We start from the raw sequence: 26,098 nt of genomic DNA, 5'->3' as shown, positions 1-26,098 counted from the left end.
ATTTAAATATACTAAAAACAGCACAAGAAACCAAACCTTATGAACAAATGGAAATCAAAAATTGTTTAAATTTGTCACTCAATATGTTTTTTCTTAGTGTGACACCATTTTCAGCAGCGTAATATTTGAGAATTAGCTTTTTCTCTAGGGTTTGATTGGTTTGAGTTTTTCCTAAGAACTGCAAAATTTTTTTGCAGACTGATAAAACTCCCTCCCAGAAAGGGAAATGGTTGATCCCACAGTGGTTTTATAATACCCTTGTCATTCAGGAGGGCTGTAAGAGGGGTGGGAGTGGGGCACTATAACATCTCTTAAGTGCATAGAAGCACTTCTTGCCCTGCTCCCAAGGCAGGCCCTGCAGCCTGTTCCCTGCACCAACCCTGCCATAGGACAGAAGGAAAAGCTTCTCTTTTCAAACATGCTCTCATGGGGTTTTTTGCTGTTTTTTAAGTGAAGCTTGCAGATGTTTTTTACCAGACAGAAGGGGCTGCAGGTTGGGACTGGCTCTGGAGGAAAGGCTCAAAGGAGATTAGTGTTTTGAGTCAGGAATGGGCTGGAGCAAAGAAAAGTTAGGATTTTTTTTTTTAATGCTCTTAGTCACCAGAACTGGATTTTGGTGGATGCAGTTTGAGTGCAGTTAAAATGCCTCTGATTAGAGAGATGATAATTCATTGAGCTCTAAGCTGAAGAGCGATTCAGTGGGTGGGGTGTGGTAACAGAATGGCTTTTTCTCTGTGGGGAGAAGAACAAGTGAGGCATCTCCTCATGGGCTCTGCATACAGCAGGCCCCAAGGACTCTTCAGCAAAATGAAGGGCCAAGGAGCAAAGGTCCAGAGAGGCACCCAGTAGCTGCCTCTGAAATAATCCTTCCTTTGGGAGACTGTGGTCATGCTGCCAGACCCTGGGGACTGTTCAGCATCTCTAAACTTTCAGACATATTTTTTCCTTCATAAAATTTTGGGGCTGGGGGTGGGAGTATGAGAGACTGATGTATTGTAACAAAGACAGTAAATGTTTAATGACACTTCTGGACATGGGATTTGTACCAACTATGTCCCTCTGAAATGTCAGAAATGCACGTGGGAGGAAAGCCTGATTCAGACTTTCAGAGCAGCTTTATGTCTTCAGTGGAGATCTTCATTTGAAGCCAAAAAGGCAAAGTGATGGGCACCCCTGGCATAAGGCAAATTCTGTACTTTGCACAAGCCAGGCCAGTGCACTCTTCCTCAGAGTTTGCTTTTACCTACACTCCTGCATCACTTCTTCATGTCCTCAGAGATGTTTTCTTTTCTCCACATAGAATTTGTGGCTGGATGCTTAAGGCATAACTCCATCTTTTTTTCTGGGATTGCCAAACATCTGGCAGTCAGCTCAGCAGGCGAACGACCAGTACTTACAGTCAGTCACTGCATGTATAGCGAGTCAGTTGTTAGACTAACTGTATATTCACTGATCAACAACACAGCAGAACACAGCACATCTGGAGAACACAGAAGTTACAGTGTGAGCAAGAAAAAAGGGAGCATTAATTCTGTCCCTCTGTAGAGCTGTTACTGACAGAACTTACCCCTATTTCAGAGAGAGAATTTTATGCAGTCAGCTCCCAGTGGCAAGAAATGCCTTTGTCTCTTACACAGAGCACCAGCCTCAGCTCTGCTCATAACTGGAGCTTCCAGCTTCACAGGAACAAAAATCACAAAACCAGCAGTCAGTTTATATTACACATATCACTTCAGGCACTTCTGCTTTATGGTGCTTTTGTCTCCACCGACTTTCAGCCGGAATGGTATGTTCTTCGCTGTTTTGCAACTGCAGATAACTCTGCTTTTGTCACATTCTCCAATCTCGCTGGTGTGCTGTTCCCACACGGGCTGCAAAGGGAGCTGGGCTGTGCCTCAGCCTCCGGAGCTGGGAGTGTGCAGGAGACGAGCTGGGCTTGCTGACAGGTTCCGTCCCCTGTGCCCTGCAGCTCCCACTCATTCGCGCCCCTTGGCTGAGTACAAAGGCTTGTCGAGCCTGACTGCAAAGTTACATCGCTACAAACGCGGAGACAAGAGAAATGCTGCGATTTCTTCCAAAGCACACAGCTTTAAGCCCAGCTCTCACCAGCGGCGCCGCGGGCACCTCTGGCGCAGCGCTGTGCCCTCGGGCCGGCCGGCAGCGGCCACTGGTTTTGGCGGCAAGGTGCAGAACAGCCGCTCTGGCCGGGCCTGGCCCGGTAAAGGCCGAGGCTCGTTGTCCCGGGCGACAGACGCCCCTGGCCCGCTGCCGCCCCTCAGGGCTGCGATCCCGGGCACGGCCCGGGCGGGGGGGAGCTGGCCACGCCTCTTGCCTGCGCCAGCCAATGGGGTCTCGCCGCCGGCAGCGCGCCTGGGGGGGTGCAGCCGGATCCTGCGGGGCGGGGCTGCCTTGGGGGCGGGGCCTCGGGGGAGCGAATGGCTGCTATTGGATGAGGGCGGCCGGGGGGCGGGGCGGCCGGCGGGGAGCGGGGCGGGGCGGGCGCTCCGCGGCTCGGTACGGGCAGCGCTCGGCGGCGGCGGGAGCGGAGCGGGGCGGCTGCCGCGGCAGGTGAGGGGCGGCGAGCACCGGGGCCGCGGGGAGCAGTGCGGGGGCTGCTGCCGCCGCCGCGCCCAGCCCGGGGCGGGGGAGCGCTGCCGGGGGTCAGCGGCCGGCGGCAGGTGCCGCCCGGGGGCCGCGCTTTGTCTCCGCGTGGGGGGATGGGCGCGGCCCCTCCGGAGCGGCGGCGCCTCCCGGGCGGGACGAGGGGGCTCCGGTGGGCTGGGAAACCCCCCGCCCCTAGCCGGCCCCGCGGCGGGCTCTGCGGGAAGGAGGGCGGGGGTCGCCGCGGCTCCGCGCCCCGGAGGAGCGGGAGGAGCGGGCGGCGGGGCCGGCGAGGAGCTCCGCCGGCGGTGGTATTGCCGAGCTGCGGAGGGTGGTGGGACCGGGCGAGCCCCCCGCGACCTGGGCAGGGCTCCGTGGGAGGTGGCACCGGGCTGAGGGTCGGGCAGCCCGTGCGGCCGCGCTGGGAGGGCTGCCCGGCCCTCGCCCCGCGCCTCGGAGCGCACTGCCTGGGTAATTGCTGTTAGTCTGCAGACCTCCTTTTCCACCTTGAACACGTTCCTTTTGAAAGAGTTTGCGGCAAGTGTTTGGACCCCTCTGAGCAGGTGTGTCTTCTGTTCCAGGAGTTGCAATTTGAGATCTTTCTTTTCTTAAATCTAAACTTTCTGTGACTGCTGCTTTATCTCAGGGCAGCAGTCTGGAACAGGAGCAGTCCTGGGAGAGTATCTGGAGTGCTGCTGTAATTACAAAGAGGAAGGGGCAACAACCCTGAGTGTTGTAAAACAGCGGGGTCAGTATTTTACTTAAACAAGTGCTCTATTCTGTGCGAGGCTGAATGTGAGCTGCTCATTTGTGACCTTACTTTTTGAACGGGGATCACAGAAGTGTTCTGCCCTGTGTATGAAAAGCAGAAATCGATGACTTATATTAATGATGTGTTTGTGTGACGTCAGGGAGCTAAGCCAGTGATGGAAGCATTCACCCCAATTCAGGGGGAAGCTGATGCACTGAGCTGTTGTGCTACGTGGTTTTGCATTCTAATAGGGAAATTGGTGTTTCCCCTTGTTACAAATGGGGCGTGGAATTTCGCAGATTTTAACAGGGTCACTTTGAGAAGCCAGGAATGCCTAGAAGAATCACAGGAGAAGAAAGCAAACAAATTATGAACAGAGCAGACTCTGGCGGGGAAGATGACTTGTCAGGAGTCTGGTGCTGAGCGGACTGTTTCCATGCTCATCCATACCTGTGTGCAGCTGAACTGGAATCTGCAAGCCAGGGACTTGCCCTGAATTGAGATTTGGCTAGAAAGCATTTGCCATAGCATGGTCATATATGGAATTTTCTCTTTAAATTTCTTCCAACATGTGAAAAGAGTTAGGTCAGTAATACGATTAACAATATTTAATAAGATTAAAATCACCAGCATAACTCTCTTGAGAAAGGTGGGTGCAGACTGTCAGCAGTTGACACTTTTAATCTCTACTTTCTCCCATATGAGTGCTGTAAAGAGTTCAGGCTCCAAGACTCTGCTTGCTTTTCAGAACAGAAAAATTCTGCCCTCGCCTGCTGACAGCTCAGGTATTGCCTTACCTTTCATGTCCACCAGCAGCATCATATTCCCAGTGGGGCCACGGGATGTTCCCATATAAGGGCAGAGGGAATAGCTGACAGAGGGCTGTAATGAGTGTGTGGAGCCATTCCCTTCAGTGCCAGTCTTTGTGTGAAGCGGGGCTGTTGCTGGAGTGTTGCTGCTGTTGGCACGCTTGGGCTTTCCTGGCAATGCCAGCAGAGCCTGCAAGGACTGAACGAGTCTGAAAAGTATCTGTTGCTGCCCAAGGTGGCCCCGTGAGCCTGGAGGGAGGCTGCCTGCCAAATTAAGCGGTGCCAGTTGTATGTTGGGTGTGCTCTGAAGGAAAAAGCACCCACCCAGGTTGCCTGTGTGGGGTGTGTGCTATCCAGCACTGTCTGAAAGAAGACAAAAGTAATTGCATTTGCTGTCTTTCACTATTGCTGTTTGCTTTCTGGAGCGTTCCTTTAGCCAGCAGTGATGGGTACAGGGAAGCTTGGTATCTTTTTCAGCAGAAGTTTTAGTGTTAGCTGGAGAGGGAGAATAACAGACAAGAAGTTCAGAAGAAGATGAAGCAGCCACTCTTCAGAAATGCTTGAGATTTTTTTCTGGTAAAAGCTTTATTGCTGGATTGGGTAGATTGACATTATTTCTCTTCTGTCATCTTCTCTGTCTCAGTCCTCCTTGCTGCCTGTCAAAGCAAACTCACAAGGACTTCAGTTTCTTCTCCTCACTGACAGCCTCTCCATCTGTTCTGTTTTTGTTTGTAGCTGTTTTTTTTTTCCCTGAAACTTCAAATTGTCTGTTGTAGCCAAGTTCTGAGCTGAACCCTCCCAATCTTGCATAAGGGCATCTTGGAGGAAGATGATAGGACTTTGATTCCTCCCAGCTTACAGGCTGTGCAGGATGGTAGCAGTCAGAGGAGGCATGAGCCTGCCTGCTTTCTTGTAAGAATTAGCCCTCTAGATACAAGCTAGTTTCAGGAAGCAGGGCTTGGACTGGTGCCCTTTTTGCTCACCTGGATCTTCAGTGAAACATCTTTGTGCTCTGCATGCTGGGATCTGGTGTGTTCTACTGACTCTCCTTTGCATTCCCTATAATCTGTTAAAGCCCTGGATTTGATTTGCATTTATTTGTGGTCCTTCTGAGTATCTGATTGCAGGATTACTGTATCTGAAAGGATTCATCTTCTGCTGTTCATCAAAACCACAGGAGGGCTGCTTTTGCCTTTATGGGAATGTGCCAGCTGGTCTTTCATTGTGCTGGTATCATTTTCCCAGTCCTATTATTGGAGGCGTCTTTGATGACCTGATGGTTGTGATGATGTCTTTAGAGAAGATTCATATTGATCGTTATTTGAGCTTTGTCTGGTTTCGTCTCAGTGCCGGAAGACAATTCCTATAAATTCTTGCATGTGTTTTTCAGAAACAAGTGTCTGAGGCAGCAGGAGCATGTGCACAGTCTCGTGACATGATACCACTGCTCCAGAAGGCAGAGTAGATCTTAATTTAACTGGGAAACGGTAAACTCACGTGTTGCACAGTCTTTACTCCAGCACAGTGGGGAAAGCCAAAGGACCTTTCCCAGTGGCACATATTGAGTCTAGAGGACTCTCTAAAAACAGTGTGGAGGGGGTTTTGCTACCTGCATATTTCTCTGGAACCATGAAGAATCAGCCTGCGTGCTGTGGTTTGCTCCAGTGGTAACTGAGATGCTCCCCTGTTTAATAAGCTGGCCAGGGTTGTAGTTGCTGGAGCTCAGACTTGCTAAGCTGCAAAGGTGCAAAAACACGAAGGAGGATGTTCCGACCTGTACCGACATGCAGCCCTGACTAATGGAAGAACCACAGTGCTTTGGTGTGAGCTCTTTAAGGCTCTGCCTCTGCTCCCCAACTGCTTAAGTAATAAATGCGGAGGACTTGTTTTCACTACTAATAATTTTTTTCCAGCCAAGTAGTAACTAAGACATCTGAGCTATTTTGAGGTTCCAGGAAACAATGTAGGTCTTCTTTTTGTTAACTAGAAGTAAGTACTGCCTCCCAATGCTTGTGAGGGAAAGAAAAAAGAAGAAACAAATGGTTTCAGTTTAGGTGGGTTTTTTTTGTTGTTGTTTTGGTTTGTTTTTTGTTTTGTTATTGAATCAATTTTTAAATGGTTTCTAATATCTTGAATTTCATTTTAGAATTTCACTTTCAAAGTCTGCCTGCCAATCTCAAGAAGGGAAAGAAAGGGAAAGTGAAGTAAAAAAGAACTTTGTGTTAGCATGATCTGATTTTAGATGTTGATCAAAATGTGAAGGGAATCTTCAAATGAAACATATCCTAAGGAAATGTCCAGATGCCAGACTTTCATTTCATGTGAACTTCAGTGATTTGCTTGCAGTATAAAAACTGCAAGTACTGTGAGGATTACTCCTGTCCCTGATAAACGTGTGAGAATTTGCTTTGCTTTTGGCCTTGAAGTTTAACTGTGGAACAGCCTGGAACTGTAGTTTCCCCAGCCACTGCTCTGCACCAGTGCTGCTGCTCTCAAAATTCTTGCAACTTCATAGCTACTCCCTTTAGGAAATGATAATTTGTTTCCTTTCTTGAAGTATCTGAACTCTGTAATTTTATCTTGCTACTTGTATCTATTCCTGGTCTATCTCCTGTGGGAAGTCTCTCGTCCCTCTGTCACAGGCTGCAAGCGGGTTGATCTTTGCTCCCGGTGGTGGTTTAGCTAGGCTGGTTCTGTGTTGGGGACTGGAGCTTAGGAATTGTCACCACTTGCTCCAGATACCCACACAGAATCTGTGGTGAGCCATTGGGATACACAGCTGTAAGGTATTGACTGAATGGATTGCTGCTGCTTTGTATCTGCAGGTGCAGACAATTTCAAGTCATCACCATTCTCCTTCTCTTTGCACTTTTCCTTAATTCTGAAATTAAAGGCAGTGCTTCTGGGTTTCATTGAAAAAAATTGTGTGTCAGCTTATCTCGGCATAATGTGGTATTGAGCTGCAATGATGGGGTTCATCCTGCTGCAGAAGTTATTCAGAGGAGAATGCAGTCCTTCTTGTGTCCTACCCTTCCCTGCAGCTCTGCTGTGGCAGGAGAGTAGTTGTGCCTGGAACTGTGCAGGTGGAGGAAGCTGATTGTGTTCAAGTATTTATCTATGCTGATGAAACTTGTTTTCTGACTAAATTGCATGTCATTCTATAAATAGAATGGATATGTTTGACATCTTACCCTGTTATAATAATTCTGAAAATTACTACATAGAAGTAGTGCTTTCAGCTGAGGGTTTCTGCCCATGTATGTTATTTCAAAGTGATTTTTGTTTCAATCTCTGCTCTTTTAGCTTTCTCTGCTTTTTTACTGCACCATTTCACAATTTGTTTGAGTGGCTTCCCTGCTTTTTGTGCGGAGTTACATGAAGAACTGGAGTGCCACCTGTCTCCCCACTCTGACCCTGACTCCTGAAGATGGTGTGCTCTTGAAATCCCTCCTTGCCTACAAGTGCCCTTGCGTTCATCCTCCTGTGTGAGATGCTGCAGAATTTTTGGGTTCTCTAGTCTACATAAAGAAATGCCAACCTCTGTGAACAACTGGCCAAGCAAATGGTTGAGAAAATGCTCCTGGCACTGCCTGTTGAGTGCTCTGCTCAGCTGGAGGTCCTTCAGACAACAAAAATTTAAAGCAGAGGAACCATGGCTTCAGAGATGGTCCTGCCAGAGCAGGCTTTGTCAGAAATAATGTCCTCACTGAAGCTGGTGTAGGGTTTTGGACAGCTTGGAGTTAGTTAATGGCCCCAAAGCAACTCTCTCTTTGACATTTTCAGCTTTGATCCCAAGATATTTTTGCATCAAACCTTCTTAAAATGCTGGAGAGAGTAGTTGTGTTAGTGAATTACAAAATTATCATATGTGAGAGCATTTTGGTAACACATGTGATGAGCATTTTGATCATCTGTTTGCTGTCTTCCAGTCATAAGCAAGCTCTTCTCACCTGTCTTCTACTGTCTCCTGCCTTTAGTGTAGCCAAAACGTGTATATGCTGGAGATCTCTAGTGCAAAAGCAGTTCCTGGACTTTTGAGTCCCACTGACATCAGTATTTTGATCTTTATTTGCTTCCTGCTTGACTTCTTCTGTACAGATTGCAGTCCATTACTGAGTGATTCTACCCAAGAGAATGGTAAAGCTGGTGTGCAACTGAATTAATTGCATGAGCTCTCTGTGTGCCACTGTGGGAAATGGAGAAGTACTACCAGGGGCTCTGTTTATTTGCCAGATCTTTTTAGCATTTTGATAGAAATTGACAAAATGAGGCTGCAGAAAGGTTGAAATACCTAGGGAGACTAAAGCATTTGTGAATATATATTCTGATCCTTAGGTGAAACATATTTTGAATTGCACTTCATATCAATCTGAAACTTGAGAGAGATTTAAGACAAAGATTGCAAGGGCTATTTGCTATTTGTCCAGCGTGGCAGTGCAGCTTTCTTATGGCTATGATGGAGAGGTATGGTTCCCTTGTGTGACTGTGACTTCTGGGGCACTGCTGTGGCTGTAATGGGTAACACTGACTTGTACTGTTTATTTCCTCCTTTGATCTAAACTTTTTTCCATTCTTTTTGGGATTTGTAACCAGAAACTGTTCTCCAGATGTGCGACAGCCAACAGAGGTGCATGTGCAATTACAGAATGGCTCTGGGTGATTGCTACCAGCTTGTCCTCTTGGCAGCATAGGCAAAATTTGAATTGGCAGGAAGGCAGAGCAGCCCCTGAGGCACTGCCATCCCTGAGTGATTCGATGGGCTGAGCTCCTTGGCCACAGTAACAGGCAGTTGGAGTGTCTGACAGAGAGCTGGAGTGTCTGCTTGTGCTCTGTGCTCAGCACTGCTGACATGATGGAGAGCTAAAGGAAAAGGAGTGGTGGTGTACAGCAGCTGCCATACAAATGTTGCTCTTGCTCTCTGTACTGCCCAGAGGGCAGGTACCTGTGAGGTTACCTCCCCTAGCAGCACAGATGGGCAGTAGGGACTGTGTGTGCTGGCAGTGTGGCCATATGAGCAGCTGCACAGGACCAGATGAAAGAGCCATTTAGCCTGTTTTGCTTTCTCTGGGCTTGGGACAGTCAAGTCTCTGTCCTCACAGTGCCCAAGTCACCATGGCCCCTTCCTTCTCCACACTGAATTGGTCTGCAGGGGAGGTGAAAGCCTGTGTCAGTAGCCTCAGTAACAAGCTCAGCAGAGTACCACAGATCTAAAGGCTTCTGACGATCATGCTTTCTTGCTAATTATATTTTGAAGTTATTCCTGTATGTTGCAGTGGCAGTACTGTTCTGGTTACTTGAACTTTGTAAATGCATTTTCTGTGCATAGAGCACAGGCAGCCCCCTGCCATCAATGGTCTTGCAAGTAGTTGCTCTCTTTCATTGTGGGTCTGATGCCTGTCTGTACAGGGTGGTGGCATCATGAACCTTTCCTTAATGACCTATGTTGATAATGGCCACTGTTCACAATGCTTAACTAGGCTTCACCACTGTGTAGAGCTATCTCTCTTGAACTCCATGAATAAAGGTTGTGAAGAGCAGAAAGAGTAAGCAAGCTAGTGGATATAGCACAGACCAGTGTTATTTTGGAACTGACCATCCAAATACATCTACAGCCTGCCACCATCACAGACCTGCTGTAGCAGAGCTCTTGCCATGGATCTGTGAATGCCAAACTTGTTCACTACAGACAAATAACATCTGAAGAGTGTTTACCCTCCAGTGGATGACAGGGATGGTATCCTGCTGGGAGGAACTTGTATGCTGGTGCTGCTCACACAGTCCCAAGAAATGTGAGCATTACTGGTCAAGTACTTTCGCAGTTCAATGTTCTTTTGCTGATCAAAGGTTTGTGTCTGTGCCGAGTGCAGGTGTTGAGCATCCACGTGCAAGCCCCAGGATGCTGCTGCACTGACCAAAGCTGTTACAGGAGAATGACCTGCACTCACAGTTCCGAGGTTTCATCCTTTTCCTGAATGTTTGAAAGCCATTGGGCTATGCATCTGTTTCCCTTCCTCCCAGTGCTGCCAGCACAGTGTGATCCTAACGGGTGCTACAGTGACAATTACAGTCTCTGTGTTCTCTGCAGGCTGCCAGAGCCTGTTGAGTCATCAAAACACAAATGACACCTGGCTGTTCAGCTCTAGGATTGTAATCTGCATCCCCAAGTACACCATGTAGGAAGTACCAGAAGGCACGAGGTCCCAATGATGGAACTTTGCCCAAAACACAATGTGTTTATTTTAAGCAGGTAGAAATTATATGTATGCAGTGATTCACAAGGCAAATGGTCTCAACCAATATAAACACATGGGGCATCCTTGTTATTCCACTCAGTAATGAAAAATACAACTCAAAAACCTCTTTTCTTTATAGAGAAAGAATAAAACTTTTTGTGCTTATGAAACTTACCTCTGCTGTGAACTGTCTTCTGTGTTGCTGCTTCACAGACTGAAATAGAACTGTTAGTTGACAAAATAGCACTGATGTCTGTGCCACTCAGTGACCTGTAGGAAGGCTTGTGTTTGTCTTCAGGCTGCTTTTCTGTGAATGCTCTGAGACATCTTGTCGCTTTGGCATGTTTTGGACAGAAAGGTGAACAGCTCAAGTGGAGGAAGGAGAGTTGATCTTTTGAGAGCTGCAAGAAAAGGTATTGCAGGACTTTTCTTCTAAGGGAGCAAAACACTCCCTTTTAAATGAAGACTCTGTTTATATGTGATAATTCTCTTTGGTTTTTTTGTGGGATGAAAAGGTCACTTTGTGTCTATCTAAGCTATGAAAAAAAAAATCAATGGTGTAATCAATTTCTAAAGTAGATTTAGTCAAAATGACTACTGTGGTGTGGCTTGGGCTATGATGTGTGAAGGTGTCCCAAAAAGCTGCTAGAAAAGTCAATCCAGGGCATTGCTGGAAATAAACATACAGAAATTGTAGGGGAATTTTCTGTCCCATTCACTATGTCCACAGGGTGTTTTTTTTCCCCTTGCCCAGTCCCAGCATGGCTTCCTCCTGGTGTTCCTACTGAAAGAATGGATCGCTGCGAGCAGATCAACAAAAGCAGTCATGCAGTTCACTTGAGCGGTCATGCATAAATATGAGCAGACTTTCTGCTGTTAAAACTGATGGGTAGCCTTCCTGACAGTAGTTTTCCATAGGCTACTTGTTCCTGCTACTTAGAGCTGTCTTGGTGATCTTGTCCCTGACAGACAGCCAGGTATTGGTGTTCCTGGGTAGCTGGGCTGGGGGGTTCACAATGGGAAGTCAACTTCTTGCTTTGAAAATGCCAAGGTAAGGATTGGTAAAAGCCACATGCAGAGCCCTTCCAGCTGTCACACTGACCTGCACCCAAACCTGGCCTGTGCTCCTGCCTGCACAGAAAGCATAAACTCTCTGCCTTGTGCTCTTTGCAAATTTAGATGTGCATTTAAGGAATAACACAAAATGAGAAGTGCCACGCAATGGAAATCTGGCTGGAGATGGAGGTTCAGTGGGCCTCCTGCTAGAACAGAAGTAGAGGAAGGTCCTTGAGATATGGAGTGCCTGGTTAACATCTACAAGGTATTAATGCTTTTCATGCAGTCATGTTGAATAAGTCAGGTCTTTGGGGAGGTTTGAGATGGGTAGTTATAGCTTTTGATGTATACTTCGGAGGATATACACCTCTGAAGAGTTGGGTTTTGTTAATAGTAAGAAAGTGCTGCTGGAAAGAAACACTGCAGCAGGTGACTGTTCATGTAATGTGTTTCTTGGATGTTTGACTTGGAGTCATACAATGGTATGAATAATTGATCTGTGCCAACATCAACAGCATACCTCATAATTATTTAATTAAAAAAAAAGGCTGATGCTTCTGAAATCATGGGTTATTGGGTACATTTCAGAAAGTGATATTCCTAGCTGGTGACTTCAGCAAGCATCAGTAGTGAACTCTGCTGTTCAGTAGTTCATCAGTATTCTGAAAATAAGTCTAAAGCCACTGCTAATGTTGATTCAGTAGAGCCTTGCTGAGGACAAACTCAAAACCACGGCTGGAAATGAGAGGAATGTTGGGATTTTCTTGCTTAAATATCCTGAATAGTATGTAAGTCTTTGGCAGAATGGGGGAGGTAATGAAGTTTTCCTTAGAGCTCTTGGAGAAAAGATTATATGGTGATTAAGAAAGATGCAAGCTCCTTACACTCAGTACCATCAGATAATTGACTGTTAGTGAACTGATATGATCTTTGCAGCCTGATTTCTGTAGCTCCTCCGTTGTGCTGTAAAACGGGTCCAGTGAAATGACACCATCTGATATAGGTAAGTTTGGACTTCTGTGTGCCAGAGATGCTGCTTTTCACTGAATGTGCCTCACCAAAGCAGTGACTCTGAAGAAGGTGGAAGGGGGAGAGGACAATCAAATTTATATTTAAAAAAAGTTATACGCTCTTCAAGGACTCAAGAAAGGATGCCTTGTACTGAGACACTGACACTGGCAATCTGTTGATTGCCAAAAAAGCTATTGAGAGGTGACTTGGTTAAAACATGTGCATAATTGACTCTGAGGAGCTCCTCTTTAATCCAGCAGAGAAGGAATTAGTGGCTCAAGGCAGAAGGCAAACAAATAAGAAATTAGTCTGGCCTTGCTGCCAGAAAGAATGATGGAGCCATTGTAGCAAACTACTAGCAGAGTAGTGAACTTATGTTTTGACCTCCAAAGGCCTTTAGTCTAGATGCCATAAACCACTACATTTCACAGAACCACTTAATGGGCTTTGTGGAGGTGTGAGTGGATAAAATGGAACAGTGCCTGTGTGTTAGGCAGGAAATCAGAGCGGCTATACCTTAAATTATGTGACTCTGACTAGTCCTGGTGCAATTGATTTCTGGTTTTCTGTGCTTTGGAAATAACCCCAAGACCAATTCAGTCATGTTCTTCATTCCCATTTGTTCTTTTCCTTCCAAACTTTGTTTATGTCTAGATGTTTTATGCACCATAAGTGGTACATCCGGGATATAAAGAATCTTGCTCATGACAGGAGTGTCAGCTTGAGGTTTGTACTTCAAATATCTCCTGAAAATGAAATCTTCTTTATATTTCTTTTTTATATTTCTTACAAATATCAGTGTAATGGTGAAATAAATATTGTATCTCACCTGTCTTGCAGTACTTATTTTATTGATTAGACTTTCCAGGAGAGTAGGCTTTTATTAAACATTTAGTTTGTAAACCCAAGTACGCTAAAAGAATTGTGTTAAATTCCAATTGCATTTAAGTAATTCAGTTTCGTAATCTTCTCTTGCATTCAATGTGAAAATTCTATACAAGAAGTAAATCTGATGAATGTTTTAATTTAGACTATGATTGTTTCAGAATAACTTGTGACTGTTTACAGGCTGAAAACTAAAGAGTTTAAGGCTGGGAAATCATTGAGCTCATTTAGTCTGATGCTGTGTAAAGCAAGGCAGTGGCCTTTCCTGAATTTAAGATAAACATTCAAGTTGAGACTGAATGTTAACAAAGAGAAGAGTTGCCAGTGATGGAGAGCTTGCCCTGCTAAATACATTTTAAAACACCTTTGAGAAAAGAAGCTTGAAAAACAGACCTTGGTCTGCTCTGGCCAGAAATACGCAATTAGCAAATTATTAACCTTGTTGTGAATGGTTTAAGTAACGTGGTACTTGTTCTGTTTCACTTCTGATTGACTATATAATAGCCACCATCAGCAGTCTCTGCTGTGTGCTGGATTGCAAAATCTGCTAATTAACACATTAGTTTCATATTGCTGCTGCCAATGTTTGCATTGAAGAGCCTTGCTTTTTTTGGCCATATGGATGGGTGGGAATATCAAGATCGTGTTATGGCTCTGTGCTCATTCATGTGTGATGCTTTGTGCTCTGTTTTTCCCAAGACATCTAATCAGGATTGGGGCTGAGCAGTGCCTTTTTGGAGAATCTTTAACTGAAAGGTCAAAATAAGCACAAGGCCCAGAGACAAGTCTTGCTGTCACTCTTCCCAGCTGCCCCCCCGCCCTCCTTTGTGTGTGTCTCTCTCCATGTATACATATGTAGGAGTCCTTCACCCAGCACATTCATCTGTGATTTCTTTCTTGAGACCCAGGGCTTTTAAGTGCCACTCAGGGTCTTTCCAAACAGAACACAGCTCTGCCAGCTGGATCTCCCTCAGGCTGGGGGGATGATTTGTGGTTTGGGAGCTCCAGGCACTCACCTGCTGGTGGGTCTGCTGGCTTTGCACCATTGCTGTGCACTGTCAGCTGCCTGGCATCTTTGTGTCTCAATTAACCACGTGTAGGTAGACCAGGATTTACCCTAAAGGCAGAATTCACTTGTGGACTGGGATCTGGTGGCTCTTCAAGGGAGCGGGAAGGAAAATGTGCCTTACAGTGGTCTCAAAGTGAGGGTCTCAAATGATGCCATGGAAGCTGAAGACTTGGATTTGCAGTTCACATCTGGTCTGACATAGGTAAATTTGTTCACACTTACCCTGTGCTACCTCCTATCCATGCACCGAAAGCGTTACCAGGAAACTCCCTGTGGGAGATCATAACCATCAGGAGGGGGAGATGGTAAAATCTGAGTATTTATTCCAGCTCTCAGAGTGCATCTGAGGAAGATGCTTTTGTTTTAGTGAATGAGAGATTTTTATAGTATTGATGGGCTTGTGCCTTATTAAGAGCATTTGAGGCAGTCAGCTCTTTTGCTTTTACTGTCACTGTTTCAACCCTGCTTCATTTCTCCTTTCCCTTACTCCCCAAGTGCAGCTGAAAATGAGGTACTGAAGCAGCCCATCTAGTTTTTTGCATGCAATCTAGCAAATGTTAGTGCTGGAAACTGGGCCCTTGCTGCTGTTTGTCTGGTAACATTACCCTCTGTTGTTTCCTTGTGCTGCTTTTGAAAAATGCTGGTTTGATTTCTGTGAGAGATGTGGTTGGCCCATAAATGGCCCCAACCCACCTAATAATTCTTCTCTAAAATCTTTCATCAGTTCTTTTCTGTTATATAGTTTAAAAAGAAAAAAAATCCAAATGCCTTCCTTTAACCCTGGAAACAGCAGTTGTCTTGTTCTGCTGAGCTGAGTGCTGCTCATAATGATCGCTGCTGTTCCCTTTGTCTTCGTTTATTTTAGAGTTAAGTTATAAGCTGTTTAAGACTGGGCTTTTTTTGTTCTGTATTTTTGCAGGATCTTTTACACAGATCTTCTAAACACTAAAATAAATGCTCTTAAAGGCAAAAGTACCATCTGTATCAGGGCAAGATGGTCATTGCTCTAAAAATGAAGTTTAGTGATTTTATCCTGATAAAACATTTTGGCAAACAGATGCTTGCACAGAGGAATGCCTAGATCAGGGCTGGACTTATGGCCATCTTCTGTCTTTATGTTGGATTGCCCTTTGTCAGCTAGATGCCTTATGATCCCACCTTCTCCCTCAGTCCCTCTTTTGACAGTAGCTGTTCTGCTCAGCAGGGGCTCCCTGGCTGTGTTTGCTTTAGCTAGGGAGGTGTTTGCCTTCACTGCAGAATTCCAGTTTCCAGCTGCCGGGAAACCTGGTGTGCTCGTGTTGATTTATTAGGGCACAGTGCACCTCAGGAATGCCTTTGCTAAGGAGCTGGGAGTGATGGAGGGGATCCTGCCCAATGTGGTGCGAAGCCTTCTTGTTTCTCTTTACAGAAATACCAAGCAGGAATTCCCCAAAGCAAGGTAGGGAAAATAGCTCACTCGGCTGACTACTTCGCAGAGTGTCAAAGTAAAACTCAGTTCGGTTTCCCTGGCATAGAATTAAGGGGTGAATGATAGCTGCAATTTTAAGTGAGTTTTTGTGGGAGATGATACTGTGAATTGCCCTAGAGGATTTGTATGGGTTTGGTTGGTGTTAAGAGCTGGCATTCCTGAGACACTGACTATGGCTTTTTTCTGGGACTTGGCTTTGGGCTATCTAAATATTTTGCACTTGGAAGAAGCAAGTTTCAACCTCTTTGGATTTGCAAACTTCTAAACGTTTTATGATACAGATATGACAATGGATTTGGTTTCTTAATTACTTTTGGAGGCAGCAAAATCTATGGACTACAAGTTTAAAAACCACTGATGTGAGTGTGTGTTCCTGTAGCGAGTGCAGCAGAACACCTTCACCCCTCTATTGTGTTGCAGCCATCTGATGTGCACCCCTTTTCTTTTGTCTTGCATGCACACACAAATACATGTTTCAGGACTTTTCCTTTCGCTTGAGATTTTGGAGGCTGTTGCCCTAGGCAATCTGAAACAAACACTGAGGAAAATGTTTGATGTTTGTACAGGGTAGGGTGGTCAGCTGGTCAGTTTGTGTTGATCAAGTATTTGGTAGTTGCAGAGTAGGGTGTGTTTATGGGGCATTAGTGCTGAGAAGGAATTTCCTTTCCTGGCTGAGGTAGAAAGACTGTCCACGTACAGCTTTATTCCTTTGCTTTAGCATTCCTTGAGGTTGTTTCCCTATTTTACAAATGCATCTTTTGAGAACTGCCAGGAAAATGTCTCTCTCAAATGGAAATGGAAATTTCTGAGCTCACAGGAATGAAAACCTTTGGGTCTGTGCTCACTGAGTGAAAAGAGGATTACCAACCAGCCATTCTCCAGTGTGCAAAGCAGTGGAGCAAAGTCTGCAGAGGCTCTCTGAAAGTTATTGGCTTTCCCAAGGAAGGGTGCTTGTGAATAGAATTGAATAAGGTTGCTTGCGTCCTTTTTGGCTTTCCTGCTGCAACTACAGAAAGCAGTGAAACTTGGAACTCAGTAGATGCTTGAATAAAATGGGATTTTTTTTTTTTTTTTTTTTAAAGCAGATGCCTTGTGAACAGGTCTAGAGCCAGCGTTCCTGCATTACTGTAAGAGAATTAATGAGTTTCTGACTTTATTTAAGCCTGTAAAAAGGAGGCAATGCTGATTTTTCCAGAACTGGTTGAAGGGTTCAGAAATGAGGATGGTGTGCTGGAGCAGATGCAGATGGCTTATTTTCACTGGGGACTATTAAACCTGCCAAAGTGTAAACTGCATCTTAACAGGAGGATGTGAGACAAGGCCTGCACATCTCTTCCTCCTAATTACTACAGCTCAGCTGCTGCTGTCTCTTATGCTTACACATCTGAAAGGTGACAATGACAATGTCTTGAATGGTGAAAGCAATAGCAAGAAGGGTCCTTTTTTTTTTTTTTTTTCCAGCTGTAGTCAGGAACAAAGACGATATTCAACCAATAGTCAAAAATATCCCTATGAAAAATCTTTCTCCCAGAAACTGCATCTAGTATTCCAGAAGACAATCAGAATTTTGGTAGATCTTGATGGCTTTTTTCCTAAGTGACTACAGGTAAAGCAGCAGCCAACTTTCTCCTCTTTCCCATGCTGAGAGCCTCAGGATTGTTCACCACAGCAGTGGGACGTCCATTTTTGCTGTCCCTGCAGTTCTGCACTGGGTTGCAGCTGTACACATAATCTTTTCCAAGAAGTTGGAAAGTTCTTCTCACCTGTTCTGGCAAAAATCTCCTGTCACATTTTCACAGCAGTTACTTTAGATGCCAAAACCCAGACTGTCAGATCCTCATCACTCGTGGCACGTGAAAGATGAGGTTTGTATGACTTCCTCTTAGAGGAGCAGGTACTTCAGTGGGAAAGGATGGTGCTGTGGTTGTGATTGCATTGCAGTGGCACAGCAAGAGTGGAGGCAGTGGCAGCTCCCAATTGGACTGCAGATGATAGTTTTGGATTTGGTGTTTCTCTCTGAAAATCTGTTTTAGGTCATGGCAGTCTTGCTGGTTAGCTATAAATGTGTTCAATCTCCCCTCACCCATCTGTTTCACTGTATCACTGTAAATCTGGTTTAAGAAACTACTTTGTGGATGTTTCTCGTCCTGCCTCCCCACCTGTTCTGCTCAGCTGAGGAGAACATGCTGCTGGGGCAGGATGGGCTCTGATCAGACACTGCATGGGCTGATGGGGCTTCTCTCCTCTGGGGAGCAACAACACAGTAGAAAAAAAGGCAAAGCAGTGCTAAAAACCAGAGATTTCTTTTAGCTGAGAGGAGAATGTCCTTCTTCAGAGCCAGTTCACAAATAGGGAATAAAAGTTGAAGCAAGGGGATGCCTGTCCATTTGTATCAGCCTGGGAAATGGTGGATTTCTCTCCTGAGGCCTTTGCCTCAGGCATCTTGCCAAAAGGCATCTAGTCTCTATTCACTTCAAACACATACAGTTCCTAAGCCAAAAATGTGCAGAAAGCTCATGAACTGTGATCAGCTGAAGGCCAGACAACATGACCTGATGCCTTGTAAAAATCAATGAATTGAAGAGCTGTGACTTCTGGATGCTTTGGAAGTATGAGAAACACCTGCTGTGCAATGTGAACCTAAAGAGCATCACAGGATAATCAGCTCAAACATGGATCTAACCTGTATTTATGGTAGGAAAGTATCCTGGAATCTGTGTCGAAAGAATTAGAATTTGCATAAGTGAAGTGTTTTGGCAAACGCAAGCAATTACTTTCTTCATGGACCCTGTGTATGTGCTTTCTTTCTTCAGAGCACAAGGAATTCAAGACAAATTTTACTTTGGAGCTAAAAGGCATGTTTTTAGCAAAGGCAGTGCAAGCAGAGTTGGGACAGACTCCAGGTCTTTGGTGTTCCTGAAGAAACACAAACAACTGCAGAGAAGGGTATAGCTCAGATCCTTTTGCCAGCGTGCTTAGCAGGCAGCCCTGTACCAGATCTGTTCAGGCTTCGACAAGTGACCTCTGTCACTGAACGGGAACATAAAGAGCCTCAGTGAGCTTTGGCTGAACTAGGCTTTTGCCTGTCTGCTCCAGAGAGAGAGGAACCTCAGTGTTCCCTTCCCTCCCTCCCTCAGTGTGTCTGTGAAAATACTAACTTGATTTAGCTGCCAAAAAAAGACATTTGAAAAGTATACATTGCTCTCCTGTGTCCCAACTTCTGTAAAATATGGGTTATGGTTGGTTCCTGTATATGGCGCTCAGTAATTTTACAGAAGAGAAAACGGCACCGCTGCAACTATCCACACAACACTTAATACAGTGAGGTCTTAGTCAGTGCTAGGACTCCAGAGTGCTATTCTGGGCATTATGAACCCGATTATGTTACACATAGAGCTCAGATGGCTCAGAGCCACGCTCAGGATATTAACTGTTTCTATTAAGCTTTGCATTTAGAGATCCTTCTGGCAGAGGAGGACAATGCTGGATGAGCTGGCATTCCCACAGCGGAACAGTGTGATTGAGTATGGTTAGGGAGTGTTTTGTATTTCATTTGCACAAGGGGTAGCCCGAGTTCCAGAGCTTGCTAACTTGTGGATGCTCAGTGTAATAATCTCGTCAATGTACTAGTTTTGTAGCTGCAGGTGCTGTGGAGGAGGCACTTACTGATGTAGATGTACAGGAGTGCACTTACAGTGCTAGTGTAAGGAGAAACCTTACAGTGCTATAAATGTATCATAAGGGGAAATCCGTATGTGGTGTGTCATCTGGCCAGAGAATATGATAAAGTGGCATTGACTGTGATTACTTGTGATTCTTGACAGCCTGTGTCCCTGAAAGAGTGTTTTTATGTCTTGGTTTAGTTTGTGATGAAGGTGGCTTTAGAAATAGTGAAGGTCCTTCCGTTTCTCCTAAAAAAAAAAAAAAAAGGTTCTTTTTCTCTTCATGATCCTGTTTTGTGCTGTTCCAGATTTTGTAAAAACAAACACCCTGAAAGCCCAAATAACAACAATAAAAGAAACCCTTTGTGGATTGCCTCGGTGACCCAAACAAAGTTGATGGGTTTCTCACTGTTTGAATACACATTGTCTGCCAGGTGGGAACTGTGTAGCTCTTCCTTCCCTCATCACCCTGCAAGTGCAGGAAGAGATAAGAAGAATTTCTTTAATCCTGCCCTCACACTGTCTGAATTTGAAACACACTATGGGCAGACAGGTGTGCTGAAATTGGAGCCTAAATGGCTGCCTTGGGAGGGAAAGGGGGGCAGAGAGTATGGCTGTTAGAGATACGAGGCACTGGGATAGTGTTAGTGGGAGATGAGGAGTGCTGGGCATGGTAGCTCATGCTGTTGGGAAAGCAACCTCTCATCCTGCCCTTAAGGTAGTGAGACTTTGCCTTTACTGGGCTTAGGGTTAAACCTCTTCCCAGTAAAACTGCAGTTTGCAGCTCCTTCCTCTGTACTGGAAGAGATGCAACTATTCAGCAGGAACACTACTACTGTAGCTACTGTGCAGTGAACTTACTCTTTACAGGAGAAAAATGAGTGGATGGAGGTATCCCATGTGCCACTGTTCAGTTCATGCTTAGGCTGGTGGACAGGGGTTGAGTTTGTGTGTGTTTTACTGATAACTATCCCCTTCCTCAGAAAGCAAACAGATAACATCTTGACCTTGCAAAGGCCTGGACATCTTTACCTTTCAAAGGCATTGCTCTCCAAATGTGGGTCTGTAGTGCAGGAAACGCACGTGATGACCTTGGTGTTCCTGTGCCTTCTCAGCAACATTTTTTGTCTTGGATGTCAGTGACCCTGAGATCTGGACATTTCCCTCTGTCGTTTTGTGTTAAAAATGAGGAACAAACTGTACTGTGTGGAAGCAGTTTGTATGATGGAACCCATCAAAATAAACTTGAGGGGATGGTGTTGGTGGTGGTTGAAAGAGCTTGGCTGAGACCTGGTAATTGGACTGGATATAGTGAGAAGGAGAGCCAGGAAGGGACTGAATGGAAATCAGTCCCCAAAATAAATATTGCATGAGTGGGGCATGAAGAGATAAAGACTCTCCTTCAAATCAGATTCTGTGCCTGAGCCTTCCTCCAGAATTTCCTGCAATTTAGACAAATGACCAACTTCAGATTTTAAGTGGTGTTTGTGCTGAACACTTGCAGGCATGCGTTCCCATCCAGCTGCTGAGCAGAAATGCTTGTTCTTCAGTCTTCCTGGGAGCTGCTTTGCGCTTTTTTGTGGCAGCAGCTTTTGCATTAGGAGCCCCACCGCCCCCCAGGATGGCTTTTTCTGTGAAAGAAGCCAGCGCAGCCAGGCAGACATTATCCCCTTGCCGGAAGGAGGGACCCGGGCTCCCTGGGGAGGAGGGACGGGCAGCGAGTGATTCATTGCAGCTGGCTGCAGTTTGGCCTCCTCTCTCTCTTTGCCCTGGGTGCCAGGGAGTGACAGCTTGTGGGCAGCAGGCCAAGCTCTGAAAAGAGGAGTGTGTGAGGCCTTTAGCTTTCTCATGCTTTATCAAGCTGCAAAGAATAGCTCGATATTCAGCCAGCATTGGTGCAGGTCAGGGGAATGGAAATGCGAACTTAACTCCTGACATGCTGGCTGATGGCTGACTGCAGGCTCTGCGCCCAGGAGGGAGGCTTTGTACCGCAGCACGCAGGGCAAAAGGGAGGAAAAGTGCCTTGGTGCTGTTGTAAAGATAACTTTTTGTTCAGTGGGCAGCCTCTGGGACTTGCTGGGGAGTGGAAAGATGAAAAGAGGGCTTTCCTCTTGCGGCTTGCTTTCTGTGTGCTGGTGGAGGATGGAAACACTGGAAGGTAGAGCTGCCGGAGCGACGAGCGTCCTGGGAAAGTGAGAGGGACTGTGGTGGACGAGTGGCAGGTCTGTCCCTTCGGTGCTGGCACAGCACTGGGGGCTGTGCTGCCGTCCCCGTCAGTGCAGGGAGCAGCGTGGGGCCATTCCCGGGATGTCCCCCTGTGCTGAGGGCTGCCAGCCTGTGCTGAGGGCTGCCCGCCGGCGCGCAGGGAGTTAAGCGCCTCATCGCCCGGGGGTGAGCCTACTTCGGGGTGTTGAGCTCCATTCCCACGGCTTTTCCTTTCTGAGGGCTGGGGGAGGGATCGCCTGGAACAAGCAAAATGCCTGGAGGCTGGAAAACAGCACCCCGGCCCCTCTGGCCTTGTGTTGGTCTGGGAGGGATCTGCGCTTCACGGCAGGCTGGGCAGGGGCTGCCAGCCAAGGCCGGGGTCTGTCGCTGCCGAGCAAGAGCCTGGGTTATTTCTCTTCTTTAGGCAAAGAGAGGTGGCTTTGCAGGCAGTAGAATGCCTGCCTAGAGGCTGAAATAACTGAATTCTCAGCTGGAAGCTCATAAAGTAGAAATGAAGCTGTAGAAGTCCCATGGGCAGATCACAGCACAGGTTAACACACAGGCTTTGTGGCTGAGGGAGAGCAGCAGCGTTGGGTTCCCTACAGGACACGCAAGTTTCTCAAAGGCATAAGGGAGCAGAGTCCTTCCTTCCCGGTGCTGACTATATTCTCCTCCTGTATCCCTTTGAGCTGCTGAGTTGAGGTGTTTGAAGCCCTGAGGAGAAAAAGGGCAGGTGAAAGTCTGAGGGGTCGGGTAAGGGAGTTAGCGGGTGCTTGGAGCACAGCCTGCAGCTGCCTGCGAGCCTAAGTCCCACTCTCTCTCCATCAGCAGTGCAGGGGCCTGGGAGAGCAAGAGAGCTCTGCAACATCCCAGTTTGCTATGGCGCTGAGTGTATCTCTGTGTGAGGTACTAATCCCAGCCAGCACCAATCTCCCACCAGAGGGAGAAGGGAGTTTGTGTACCTGTTCAGCCCCTAGAAAGACTAAAGTCCCCTCTGAGGTCTAAGGTGAGCAGTCTGTATTCTCAACAGCTTCTGAATTCAAGGCAAGGTGAACTGATGTGAGCGAATGGAACCCAGTAGCAGCATAAAGGAGAGATGATCCATGGGCTCGGAGTGCAGTTACACTTTGATTCTGTTGGGCTCTATTTGCCCTGTACTGAGCAGGTTATGCCAAAAGCATGGCAAAGGTGTGGTTAGAGATTGGATTTTTGTTTGTGCATTGGGTGTCTGTCCTTGCATCTGCCCCAGATCATCTTTGCAAAGAGTGAAGTACTGTGATCCTCCCACTTGCTGTGCTGGCTGCTGTGGCAGGAGGATCTGGAGCAGAGAGGGTTTGGGAAGCAGTATTGCCTGTGTGGGCAGCAGCTCTTTGTAGCCTGGGTTAGCACCCAGATACAAACCTGAGTGATGAAACATCAGTGTGCAGATATTCTGCAAATATCAGACTCATGGTGGATCTTGTTGATCATTAAATGCCAAAATCCTAATAAAGACTGATAGGCAGGAGCCCTTGTTTGCTTTTCTGCACCCAGGAACCGAATGGTTGCCGAGCTCTGCTGTCCAGTGTTCTGCAGCTCTTAGCTCTATCTATTTACTCACCCAGCACTGGGAAAAATGGCTGGAGTGGGAGCTGGGGTCCCAGGCTGATCTGAGCCCTGTGCAAGGCAGACCTGCAGTGGATGCACAAAGAGAAACTCTCACTGGCTGCAAGGTAGCTTGGGACCCAGATGCAGTGAAGGCACCAGCGAGAGCTGGCTCCTCTTCAGGGACAGGGGGTGTGTTCCCATTGTGCCTGTTCTGGTTTGCTCCTGTCAAGCCTCTTCTCATTATTCTCGCCTTGAGCTGTCTCAGGCCCGAAGGCAAAGTGCTGCAGGAAGCTCTGTGGGCTTTCCCTTGAGAGACATGGGGTCCTTGGAGAGTGGCTGTTCAAGGGAAGCTCTGCAGTGCTGAATTGAGGCTGTTTCAGGCTGCACAGCTCTGAGCTAATCTCTCAGAGGCAGAGACATTACTCACCAATCAGGAATGTGTCTGTATTTTTCCTAATGAGAACAAAACATTTTATCCCTGTTCATTAGCAGAGGGTTAGCGTGTACAGTTGCTATGCCAACAGACTCCTCTCCTCTGCAGACACACTGGGGGTGTCCTCCATGCCATGGTTAGCAGGGTGAACAGGAAGGCTGGTTCTGGCAAGAAAAAGATCCCATTGTTTTCCCAGGGCTGCCTGGACTTTGTGCAGCTGGCCAGACCATGCCTTCTCTGGGGAAAGGAACCACAGCGGGAGTCAAGTGCAACAGATTTAATTTATTGGAAAAATAGTCTTTGCATTTCATGCTCTGTTGTTTTTTCCAGCTTGAGGCACACTCTTCAATAAGAGAAATGAAGGTGTCTCAACGTTCCCAAGAGTCCAGATGGTAAGCAAAATGTGCCAGGAGTCAGCACTGGGATGCCCATGGACTGCTGCTGCCCGCTGGGCTCCTCCGTGTTCCTGATCATCTCCGTGTGTGTGGCCACTGTCATGCTGGGCAGCCTCTGGATGCTGCTGCGTGACGAACCCACCTGACCAACTGTACCACCTGTGATTAGTTGGACGAGTTCTCCGGGCACGTGGTCTGCTGGAAAGAGTGAGTGGCTGTATGTGGAATGTTCGCTTGTTCCCTTTGCAAAGGGAACACTCCTTTTATGCAGGGAAATCCTATGAAAGATGAAGGACATCTATTCAACAGAAGCTCTGTTCTGTAGAGTTCTGCTAATCTACTCCAAAGGTTGCCTATTTGCTTGTCATTTTTGTCTTTGTCACCCCAACTTTCTTGAGGGAGAGATTGGAATTGTGGGTTGCAGTGCTACCAAAATCAGGCCACTGTACACCTTTTGTGAGAGTCTTCTTGGCACCTCTGGTGCTGCAGTTGAAATACAAAAGCTAACATTTAAACTTTGAATTTTCTGTAGAAGGGAATTAGTATAACCTACAGACAGAAACAAACAAAAAAACGCAAAACAAAACTGTGAGTTTCTCATGGTGATCTATAAGTAGGAATGGGCCAGTGAGTGTTGCCAAATCTGAAGACAGACTCCTGGAGCAGGAGTGACGTTCATCTCTGTCTGTCAATCACCATGGAGTGTGATGAGCTGCTTTGTGCTGGCTGAGCTCTGTTGTGTTGACAGCTATAGACCCTTGAAGAAATGTCTCCCTGAAACTGAGTTCTTTCAGGCTGCTTCCTGTTAAACAGGATAGTTACAACTCCTCTGTAAGTTTACCTGGCGAAGCACTCTGTAGGTGAATACATGGAATTTGAATATGGGAATTTGAATATCAAATGTAGGGTGGTACACCTGAGATCCTAGACTGAATGAGCTGCTGGAGATCTTCTGGCTGGGTAGTGAAACCCTGGCACCTGGATACTAGGAGTTGATGTAGATGAGTCACTGACTTTTGTGCTGGAGAGATGAGTATCTTATTAGAGCACTGGGAGTACAGGAGCCCTTCATCAGAAGGATGTCTGCTTGTTGGACTTGCAGCTCTAGCAGCAAGAGTGATCAGCAGAAATAAAAACAATTAACAAAACCAGACAGCAACCCCCAACCCCCCAGACTTCTCTGGGTATGCAGTCTGTGTGGTTTCAGTTTGGTAGTAGACCTGGATTGAACTCTTAGATAATAAAGAGTAAGTTTTCAGAAAACATCTTTCAATCTGGAGCATCCAAGAATAAATCCTGAATACATATAACAAATGTACAAAGATTGGTGGGTCTAGTTGCCTCAGTTGTGCATTCCTCTGGGTGGCTCCAGTAAAACCACTAAATCAAAGCTGTTTGAAATAGGGAATGAGAAAGTACTTAAGATGACTTGAATTCAGGCCAGTCTCTACTGGATCCTTGCTTTCAGGGTACATAAAAAATAAAAGATCGTAAGGAGGCCAGAGTGCTGTATGTTGTATTCTTTGAAACATTGAGCTGATTCTGTCCAGATCCTATTGGAAAAGTGCTCCAGTAGAAGTGCACTAGAGGACATACTTTTTAGTACCTTTAAGTGTGAAAGATCATGTCTGAACAAACTAACTTCTGAAATGTGAGTTACGGTTATTATCTCAGTCGCGCTTGACTTCATTCCTGTGCAGCCGGAGTAGCAACTTGGTGTTACCTAGGAGAGTGTTACTTGTTCTGTCCTCTTCCCTCCCCTCCTTTTTAAGCATTTCAGGGGCTGTTTTTCTGCCCTGATTTCTGTGCACCACCACTTTTTAAGAGTAAAGAGAAACACACAACTGCAATGCTGTGTGCAAGGCAATCCTTCAGGAGAAACGTTCACCTTTGCCTCTGAAAGCACCTCAGGTGCCCATAGAACCTTGGGAGA

General features: G+C 46.3%; 1 protein-coding gene across 2 annotated transcripts in view; it reads left to right on the top strand.

Annotated features, from left to right (window-relative positions):
• Window positions 1-2,489: 2,489 nt before the first annotated feature.
• The window catches only part of PLXNB1 (plexin B1), a 77,727-nt gene continuing 54,118 nt past the window's right edge, over window positions 2,490-26,098 (top strand). The window contains exons 1-2 of one of the 2 annotated variants that reach the window (XM_085072533.1): window positions 2,490-2,568; window positions 24,101-24,372. The gene's annotated coding sequence lies outside the window, so the exon portion shown is untranslated. The remainder of the gene's footprint in view (window positions 2,569-24,100; window positions 24,373-26,098) is intronic. The other variant, XM_085072534.1, reaches the window with a different exon arrangement.

This window comes from Lichenostomus cassidix, chromosome 12, assembly GCF_008360975.1.
Source record: "Lichenostomus cassidix isolate B80296 chromosome 12, HeHo_3.0, whole genome shotgun sequence".
Classification (NCBI taxonomy): Eukaryota; Metazoa; Chordata; class Aves; order Passeriformes; family Meliphagidae; genus Lichenostomus; species Lichenostomus cassidix.
Note: the sequence above shows the minus strand (reverse complement) of the source record. Positions and strands in the feature narration are given on the sequence as shown.